The sequence below is a fragment of the Pistacia vera genome, unplaced genomic scaffold (assembly GCF_008641045.1).
Source record: "Pistacia vera cultivar Batoury unplaced genomic scaffold, PisVer_v2 Contig41, whole genome shotgun sequence".
Classification (NCBI taxonomy): Eukaryota; Viridiplantae; Streptophyta; class Magnoliopsida; order Sapindales; family Anacardiaceae; genus Pistacia; species Pistacia vera.
The window spans coordinates 506,994-518,336 of NW_022196235.1; positions in this window are offsets into that span (position 1 = coordinate 506,994).

The window sequence follows — 11,343 nt, forward strand, 5'->3', positions numbered from 1 at the left end:
CATTTGCATCATGAATATGCATAATACCATGCTCATTATCGTGGGTAGTGAAAAATTTAGAAAACAGAGAAAGAATAGAGAAAGAACAGAGACAAGAACAGGGAAAGAATAGAGAATAATCGGGAAATGTGATGTAAGGAAAGAAAATTTGGAATTTTAAGCAATGGAGAGAGAGAAGGGTAGCATAGTGGGTTTACTTATTGAGCCATTAGTGCTCACTCCGTTGTTTTTTAATGTTTTGCAGGTAATAGGTGAGTTGCAGTCACTCGAAACGTCACGTAGTGGAAGGGTCGGGCTACACTGTCAAGTTACTATTTTTGAGAACATTTTGTAAATATTTGTATATAAAGAAAAATTAAATATGGGCCCATACTTTATTACTCGTATATATATGTGTATTTTCTTATATATATTTTTAATGAGTTTTAGTGATTATTTTACGAGTATACTAGCTAGAAAGAAAGCATTACAATATGTAGACAGTAATGATAATATATATATATATATGATAACCTATAATTTTGATACTTTAATAACATATTAAACATATTTAATCTATGATTAATATATATGTGATAATAATTTTGTATATACATAATTACACATTACATATACCAAATTAATCACACATATATATTGGTCATCTATTACAATAAACCTTCATTTTGCTATGAATTTATGAGTGTTGATACAAAATATATAAATAGATATTTAAAATATTTATGATAATTTATGTAATGATAATATATATATATATAAAAAAAATTAATCACACATATGTATTGGTCATATATTACAATAGACCCTCATACCACTATGAATTTATGGGTGTTGATACAAAATATATATGTAGACAATAATGATAATATATATATGATAACCTATAATTTTGGTAATTTAATAACATTTTAAACATATTTAATCTATGATTAATATATGTATAATAATAATTTTGTATATACACAATTACACATTATATATATATATATATCTCCAAACCCAATTCCACATTTTCCCTTATCCAGCCCAAATTTTAAAACAAAAATCCAAACCAATCCCACCTTTTCCCTTACCCGGCCCAAAATCCAAATCTAATATTCCAATTCCACATTATCACTTTTGCAAATTGCGACAGCTTGCCCTTATTCACAGCCCATATTTTTTCTGCAGTTTTCAGCTTGATCAACGCCTCAACGCGACAATGCCAACGCCTCAGCATTCAACACAGTAGTTAGCTTTAGCCCCCATCAAATTTAGAAGGCCAAGAGAAGGGTGTTTCTGGAAGGTATTGAATTTTATTTCAAAATCATTTTCCAATTCTTGCATTATCATCAACTTACAATGAAAATGAAATCAATTTTTGCATAAATGAATCAATGACAGGGAGTGAGAGGTCACAGCTACTTTTACTAACATCCATGCTAAAAGAGAGAGAGACAAACGATCCTGGCCACAACACAGATTTCACTTTTTGCTTATAAAAATGTTTGTTTCTAAAATTTGTTTAAGATTTATGCTGATGTTTGGTAGCAAATGTGACACAACTTTTGCATGAGTCAGTAGAAACATCTCCCCTGCAGAGAAAGAGTCTGTAGATTCCATTGAATGAATCCTTGTAGAAGCTGTCAAGAGAAGCTTTAGATGATAAAGAATCCAGGAGGGTATTTACGAGTTAATCGAACGATCACAAACAGATTGTTTTGCTAATTGAACGAACTCAAACAGCCATTCTGTGTTCGTTCGAGTGCGAACACGATTTCGAACACCCCTTGGTGCTTATCAAACGAGTTTCGAACGGGGGTGTTCGTTCATATTCGGTTCGTTTGTAGGCCTAGCCGTACCTGGGACCAGTTCTATACTAAACTCTACTTCCCTCTCTAGAGGTAAACCTAGCAATTCATCTGGAAACACATCAATGAATTCATTTACCACAGGTGCCTCATGTACACTTGGACTCAAACTCTCTCCCTTATTTACTACATGTGCAATGTACCCAGAACACCCCCTTTTCAACATCTTCCTAGCTTTTGCTTCACTAATCACCATGCTAGTTGGGTCCCCTTCTCAAATAATAAAGTTGTCCCTATTCTCTTGATTAAACTTGACTTTTTTCCTACGACAGTCTATCTCTGCTCTATATCTACTAAGAAAGTCCATCCCGAGAACGATGTCAAAGTCTGGCATATTAAAGAAAATCAAATTTACCATCATATCTCGGCCTCTAATAGTCACTAACTCCCATATTAAGACTTCATTGGTCACTAACCCTCACCATTGATGCGTGGTTTGACAAACATGCATATTTAACAAGTGCACTAGTCGCAAAAAGTAATACAATGATAAAGTAGAGTATCGTTACCAAGAGGATTGCGTGCTAATTACCGAGTTTCCTAATTCTATTACTAATTGAAGAATACAAAAATGTTGGAATTGTGGGGGAAAGTAAAGCTAGAATTGAAACACAAAATCAAACAACTAAGATTAACACTAAACTACTCAACACAAATTCAAATCAAGGCAAAAGAGGTTAGGGTTCGACTTCACTAGGATACTCTAGTTTAACCTATAATTTCTATTGCTTCCAAATTCACATGCAAGGATTATAAATATACGAATAGAAAAACTTAATAAGAAGTATCCGAAATCCTACAAAAAGCACAAAGAAAACAGTATAATCCTAGGATTATCAAGTATGCCCAAACTTAAGGTATGCTCGTCCTTGAGCATTAGGCACAAAATGAGACTAAAGAAGAACAATAGCAAAAAGAAAAAAATTTGAAAAAGCAAAGGAAAATTTAAAATCAAACACAAAAGAGATGCCTAGAATTGATTGCAAATACTAGTCTAAAAAATTGTTGATACATTATTACAAGAAAATACTTAACACTCCAAGAAGTTATAAATTAATTGACTATCTTTCTCTATCGGTCCCCTAAGTAGGTAATCCCCACGTCAATCCAGCTTCTGACTTCTCGGATTATTTTATGGAGAAATGTGAAGTTTATCAAAGGATGGTAGGCTCCATAAGCCTAAGTATTGAACTACTTTCCACTAATGAGGACTAGACATCACTAAGGATCAAAAGGTCTTTGTTGGCTTGTAACATTAGGCTTGGGTGAGTGGATCGAAAGAAGGGGTAGGAAAAACAAAGTAAGAGAACTCGGTTTTCCTCATGTAAACAAAAAGAGCAACATCGACAAAACCCATTCTTTCTCATTTTCCAACCAACTTTTACAATCTTTTTCACAACCCCCAAACTTATGCATTTCTTATTTTTGTGCTGGAAATGCATAAGAAAATCAGAAATTTTAATTACAACTATATACAGAGTGTTTTTTTTTTTTTTTTTTTGGAACTCAAAACCAATTGGGGTTGCTTGCCCCCTTCTTACAACCCCCAAACTTGAACTTTTTAAACCATCACTTCTTCACACGCCTCTCAACTCTTTTATGTTATACACGAGGTTCGGAATTCTCCTAAAGGGTATGAAAAAGTGTTTAGGGTGAAAGGTTTTGACATTTTTGGTTGCACAAGAAGAATAAGACAATTAAATCAATAGGCTCAAATAGGTAACTAGGGACAATTCATTCATGGGTTGGCTAGAAAGGCTCAAACTTTCTGAAAAATTGCCTATATCATTTCCTCACTAATGTCTATTCCTAGAATTTCGCCTCAAGCACCTCTCAACTGGGTTCTAGAGTCTACCAAAATTATCAAAATTTCAGCTAACCACATAAAATGTATCTAAGCATGCCAAAAGAATGAAAATGGTGGTCGAACCACTCAACAAACCTCAAGCTAAATCAAGTCAACCAACCTAACTTGAAGCAATGCTTCACATTTTCTATAAATAATATCCCAACAATCCTAGTCTCATCATAGACTTATGCAATTCCTCTAGGAAACAACAACACAACACACAAAACACACTAAACAAGTAACAATAAAAGAACTTAAAACAAAAGAAACACAATTTTGAGCTAAAACACACAAACAAACTAAACCAAAAAATTTTCCTACCCCAAAACTTAAAATGACATTGTCCCCAATGTGACATCATGCATATCCAAGGAGTGGAAAAACAAAAGTAGAGGTTAAGAGATACTCCCCTAATTAATCTGTGAAAGCCGATTCTTGTGCAAACTCCTGGCATCCATTCCTTGGCTTCCTTATCATCATCATCTGTCAAACAAACGAAAATCTATGGTGTCAAATGTGTTAGATATCCTCACCGATTAATATGAAAGAATTACATCCTAATCTCAACCTTATCAAACTAAACCTAAAATCTAAACAAAAACAATTAAAGAGCTAAAAACTAGGAAATCAACATCAGTTCCAATTTACAAAACATAAAGAAATAAAAACAAAAACTAAAAAGAAAAGTGTTTCAGGCTTCACTCATCATCTTCCTCTCCCTCTTTGACATCATAATCTTCTTCCATGGCATCATCATGAATTTGATCTTTCTCTTCCTCTTGCCAATCTTGCCATTGGAAGTTGGATAAATCAATGCCTAGATTGGTGCAGCACTTGTATTGCATCTCGTACATCATTCGAGTCTGATCTGCCATCCAATCTTGATGTCTTTCCATTCCGTTCATCTTTTTTAGGATTTGTTGTAATAGCTCATTTATCGTGGGTGATGGAGCAGGTGTTGTGGTAGTGGTTGTGGATCTTGATCTTTTTGAGCTTGAACTAGCTTCTCCAATGGTAGGTCTATCTTGGAGCCTCTAAAAATAGGCTTGGTCAAGGATTGGGGCAGGATGACAAAGTGGTTCATCATCTGCCTTTTTGACTCCAGCTCTCATACAAATCTCTGTGATGAGATGCGGGAAGGCATAGCTAGCACTCACTGGTTTGGCCACATGCCTTATATTCTCCATTATGATTTCACCCACATCCATCTTCTTTCCAGTTGCAATGGCATAAAGTAAGACGACTCTCTCTGAATCCACTGAACTGTAGTGCGTCGTTGGAATCAGCCTCGCATAGATAAAGTATTGCCAAATTTTATCCATGGCCGTCAAGATAGTCCCTTTTAAGCTTCTCTTTCCTTTCTTCGAGATCTCCCAAAAGGTACCTGGCTTTGCTATAACCTTAATTATCTCTTCATAATCAATCTCCTTAGCCTTGAATTCCAAGTAATCATCATGGTGGATTGGATTAATCTCATAGAATTCATTGATGATCTTGGCACTAAATGGCACCTTGATACCCCTCACATACACGTGCCTGGGATCACGCTCAGGGAAGTTCACATAAAACTCTCTTACAATGGGCTCCACGGCTAGATGTTTAGGTTCTCGCAAAAAGAGTATCCAATCTCTTCCTTTGATCCAATCATCTGCAAAAGCACTGGTCATCCCTCTCTCAGCAATAAAACCTTTGTCTTTTCTTTGAATGGCTACTTCATATCACTACTTAGCCTTATCGTTTAGAAACCTATTATCTACCTGTTTGCCCTTCCTCTTTGGAAAGGTTTGAGTGGCATTTTCTCTCAATATAATTCACTACTATCTACCACCAAAAATCAGCAATTCAACTCCCACATCTAACACTAATGCACATTTCTCACAACTTAGCAATCAAATCCTAACTTCACCCTTAACCTTTAGAAATTTACACTCAAACCCCGAAATCACCAAGCTTCCAAATGCACTAAACCAACTTCAAAATTACAAACCAAAACTTCCTCAACACAATCAATTCAAAATCCACAATTCTTAAATCAAACCCACTTTACAATTCGCAACAAATCCACAATTAAGCAATTCAATCAATTCTCAAACCTAAAGCATTTAAAAACTGAAATTGATTGAATTGAAAGCTAGATAACATGAATTCATACCTTGCCCACCACGGATTCACCTTAAATTTCGCCAATTTCTGCCCAAATTGCAAGATCCCCAAATTTTGGAGAACCTAGGGTTTCCGCAATTTCTTCAATAATCTGCAATATCCTTGAAAACGTAAGGTGATTGGGTGTTTATGGGAGTTATGGAGTGGAGTAGTGTGAGGAAATTAATTGGAAAAGATCAAAATTTGAAGATGGAAACTTTTTGTTCTTGGAAACTTTTTTGAATTCTTGTGAAAAAAAGGAGAGATGAAGCGAGTTTATATAGAAAATGGTTTTTGCCATGCGAAGAATAAAATTTTCCTGCGGCAAAGTTCTTGAATTCCCTCTTCTTTTCGTGTGAACTGCTTGATGCCGCACCGAAATTTGGAAAAAAAAATTTCTTAAGGGTCATAGAGTATTCAATGCCACGGCGAAGTTCTTAACAATTTTTCATAGTGATCACAGAGTGTACATTGCCACGGCGAAATTCATTCCTTGCCGCAGAGAAATTTGGAATTTCAAAATCACGCATTTGGTAGTATCTACATTGTTATGGCGAAAATTTTTTTTTGCCACGGTGAAATCTGGAAAAAATTTGCTTTATGGCAAATTTTAATCTTTCACCTGAAACACAAAAAGGAAAACAAAATTTAGCTATTCCCTAAGTAAAGTAATACATAAACAAATGTATAACAACTAAAAATGAAAACGCTTGGGTTGCCTCCAAGAAGCGCTTGTTTATAGTCGAAAGCTCAACTTTCTCTTGGGATCTCATTCCGGGATGTTGAGTTTGATGGGCAGTGACTTGCAATTTAGCTCTCCATCAATGTACGGCTTCAATCGCTGCCCATTCACCTTAGGTGTACCCTTTTTCTCATGCGAGATCTCAACAGCTCCATATGGGTAGACTTGGGTAACTATGAAAGGTCCGGACCATCTAGACTTAAGTTTTCTGGGAAAGAGCCTAAGTCTAGAATTGTATAGCAGTACTTTTTTACCCACTTCAAAGTTTTTCTTTGTTATGTGCTTGTCGTGCCACATCTTGGTCTTTTCTTTGTAAATACAGCCATTTTCATAAGCTTCATGACGAAACTCTCAAGTTCATTCAATTACAACTTTCTTTCTTCCCTAGTAGCTTGTAAATCCATGTTTAGCTGTTTTACTACCTAGTGTGCTCTATGCTTTAGCTCCACTGGCAAGTGACATGCCTTACCATATACTAGACGGAACAGAGACATGCCAATCGAAGTCTTAAATGCCCAAAATGCATTATCTAACTTTCATGAGCAATCCTTCCTGGATGCATTAACCGTCTTTTCTAGAATTCTTTTCAGCTCCTTGTTTGAAAGTTCCACTTGTCCATTGGTCTGAAGATGGTAGGGTGTAGCAACCCAGTGTGTCACTCCATATTTTCCCAAGAGAGCTTCAAACTGCATGTTGCAAAAATGAGTTCCTCCATCACTGATGATTGCCTATGGCACACCAAATCTCAAGAAAATGTTTTTCCTCACAAAGTTCACCACCACTTTGGCATTGTTGGAGGGTAATGCATTTGCTTCCACCCATTTCGACACATAGTCAACAGCCACTAAGATATATAAATTCCCATATGAATTTAGGAAAGGGCCCATGAAGTCAATCCCCTACACGTCGAAAAGTTCAACAACCAAGATGTTATTCAATGGCATTTCCTCCCTCCTTGAAATATTTTCACTCTGTTGACATTGGTCGCATTCTTGAACAACCTAGAAAGCATCATTGAATAGAGTTGGCCAATAAAATCTAGATTGAAGGACTTTAGCTGTTGTTCTAGTTCCTCTAAAATGACCACCAACTTCTTTCTCATGGCAATGCCTTAAAATAATCCATTTCTTCTTCAGGGACACACCTTTCGTATCATCTGATCTGCATAATGTTTATACAAAAATGGTTCTTCCCAAAAGTAGAATTTCAAGTCAGAGAAAAATTTATTCTTTTGCTAGAAAGTCATGACATTTGGAAGCACTTTTGATGATAAGTAATTTGCAATATCTGCATACCAAGGTGTTTCTTCAACTCTCATCAATTTCTCATCAGGGAATGCCTCCTTGATTTGAGTTTCCTCTTCACTTCCCTGTGTTGGTTGTTCAATCCTTGATAGATGATCTGCTACCACATTTTCTGACCTTTTTTTTTCTCGGATTTCCAATTCAGACTCTTGTAGTGGTAGGATCCATCTTATTAGCCTTGGTTTTGCTTCTTGCTTTGCCAACAGATGCTTGAGCACTGAATGGTTTGTGTAGACAATCACATTAGCACCTAGCAAATAAGAGCGAAATTTTTCAAATGCAAAAACAATGGCTAAAAGCTCTTTTTCAGTAGTGGTGTAATTCAATTGTGCATCGGTTAGTGTCTTGGTAACATACTGAATTACATGCAAAACCTTCTTCTTTCTTTGTCCTAAAACCACTCCTAATGCAAAATAGCTAGCATCACACATCAATTCAAATGGGAGTTCCCAATTGGGAACTGCAATAATGGGTGCAAACACTAATAATTTCTTAAGAGTTTGAAAAGCATGCATGCATTCATCATCAAAATCAGAGGATGCATCTTTAATCAACAAATTGGTTTAGAGAATTTGGAGAAATCCTTTATGAATCTTCTATAGAATCCCACATGCCCCAAGAAACTCCAGACTGCCTTGACATTTGTAAGTGGCGGCAGCTTCTCAATCACTTCCGTTTTGGCTCGATCCACTTCAATCCCATTCTTTGAAATTCGGTGATCGAGCAATATGCCTTCTTGAACCATGAAGTAACACTTCTCCCAGTTGAGCACCAGATTTGTATCTTGACATCGCTGCAAAACAAGGGAAAGGTTAGAAAGGCAATTATCAAAAGAAGAACCAAAAATAGAGAAGTCATCCATGAAGACTTCTATGAACCGCTCTACCATGTCACTGAATATCAACATCATGCATCGTTGAAATATGGTCGGTGCATTGCACAACCTAAAAGACATCCTTCTATAAGCAAAGGTACCATAAGAAAGACTGAATGTCGTCTTTTCTTGATCTTTAGGGGCAATGGGGATATGATTATATCATGAATAACCATCCAAGAAACAATAGTACGCATGCCCCGCTAGCCTTTCCAACATTTGATCAACGAATGGAAGTGGAAAATGATATTTTCTTGTTGCTTCATTCAGCTTCCTGTAGTCGATACATTCCCTCCAACCCATGACTGTCTTAGTCGGTATCAATTCATTGCTTTCATTCTCATTACCGTGATACCTCTTTTCTTTAGGACCACTTGTACCGGGCTCACCCAAGGGCTATCTGAAATAGGGTAGATGATGCTTGCATCTAAGAGTTTTACTATTTCCTTTCTCACCACTTCCTTCATAAAAGGATTTAATCTTCGTTGTGGTTGCACTCTAGGCTTGACATCATCTTCCATGAGTATCTTGTGTATACAAAGAGATGGAGAAATGCCTTTAATGTCAGAAATGGTCCATCCAATGGCTGATTTATGCTATCTTAACACTTGAATCAATCTCTCTTCATCTACTTTACTCAACTTTGCATTGATGATTACCGGAAAGGATTCTGATTCACCAAGATACACATATTTAGGGTGAGATGGTAAAGGCTTTAGTTCAAGCTTTGGAGGTTCTTCCGTTCTTGCCTTTTCCTTCTCTCTTTCTATGTCAAAATCTTCAAATTCTGGATCTTGGCTTGTGTTTATTGGTTAGAGTGCTTCAAAATACCTAGCATACTCATTCTTTTTCGGCTCGTCTACCTCGGTTGTTTTGGATTAGGCAATGCAAGATTCTAGAGGTAGTTGAGGGGTGATCTCTTTGATAGTATCCGCTACAAGTTTATCCACCAAATCCACACTAAAACATGAATCTAACTCTGATGGAAATTTCATAGCCTCGAAGACATTAAAAGTCACCGTTTCATCTTGGACCCTTAGAATTAACTTTCCTTGTTGAACATCAATCAAAGTCCTCCCTATAGTAAGGAATGGTCTTCCCAAAATGAGCAGCATTTCTTTGCCTTCTTCCATATCCAACACAACAAAGTCCGCAGGGAAGATGAACTTATCCACTTTAACTAACACATCTTCAATGATACCCATGGATGCTTGATGGGAATGCAAAATGTCATATTTAACCCCCTTAATGTTTAGTCTTTTATATGTATTTGTTTCCTAATTGTACTCATTATTACTTTATTTTGGTTTAGGAAGCAAATGGAGGTGTTAATTGAAAAACGGAATTAATTAGGGGAATTCGGACAGTTTCGCCACTGCTTCGTATTCTGGGAATAATTCTCTCATCCGAGCTCCGATTGAGAGGATTCAAAATTCTGTGGAACGCTAAGAAAGATATCTAAAACTTTCATGTTTTGAGTTTTTAGAGATACTGGCTGAATAAAGGTTGTAACCGAGCTTGAAGTTGATGCACCTGCATTGCCGACGTCCTGGAGCGTTCTGACTTGTTATGCAAGTCAGTCTATTATTGCACGTTTTGAAGACATACATGCTGCACGAAAATTACAGCTGGAAACACCACTTTCCTATTTTATTAGGACTCTATTTTATTTTATTTCCAATTAGAATTAAATTAGGATTAATGTTATTTTAGGATAGGAGAATATTTCTTTTAGGAGATTGAGTGGGATTTGAATTCTTAAATTAGATTTTAAAAGGGAGATCAGAGTAGGTTTTGGGGGACCACGCCTCTCTCTCTTCTCTTCTCTGAAATTTTCTTTCACTTGAGTTTTTGTGATGGCCATGAGCGGCTAGAACTTTTGTAACTTGGTCGAAGGAAACGGAAACCTCGGAATCAAATAAACTGTGAGATCTTTCTGTTTTTAGTGTTAAATTCATGTTTGAGTATTGAATGTTATTCTGTGCATATTTTCATGATTGATGCATTTAATTACTAGGAGGCCTACTAGTGTATTATTTGTTGAAATCTACTGCTAAGTTTGATATCAAATCCGTAATTGTTTGATCCCTCCAACTTGTGAAGCAATTAGGGTTAGTAATTTGCTGCGTCAGGAATTAGTAACCTTACGAAGAACATTCAACTAAATTAAATACAACCGCTTGTGTTTGTGTTGTTTAGCTTCATCGATCTCTCTAATTCTTAAGGCTGCCACTAGATTAAATCTTGAGCGCTTGTCTAGGATTGTTTAGGGGTAAGATTAATTAGGATCGCTTGTTTCCTGATTAATTACAATTAAGGAGAGATAGGAAATTAGTTCCAACGGTGAATATTTAGTGTGTGAATTGATTATCTTTGTATCAATGATCAGTTGTAAGATTCCAATGGTGGATGTTGACAGAGACCAAGTTCGTCATTTTGATTGAATTCGAATTAAATTGTTTTTGTTTTTGCTGAGATTGTTTTCTGTTTTTATACAAACCCCCCAGCCTTTTTCACATCAAAGGAAATTCGGCTAGACACTCTTCGTGGGATCGACCCTTGCTTACCCTATTTACAGTTCA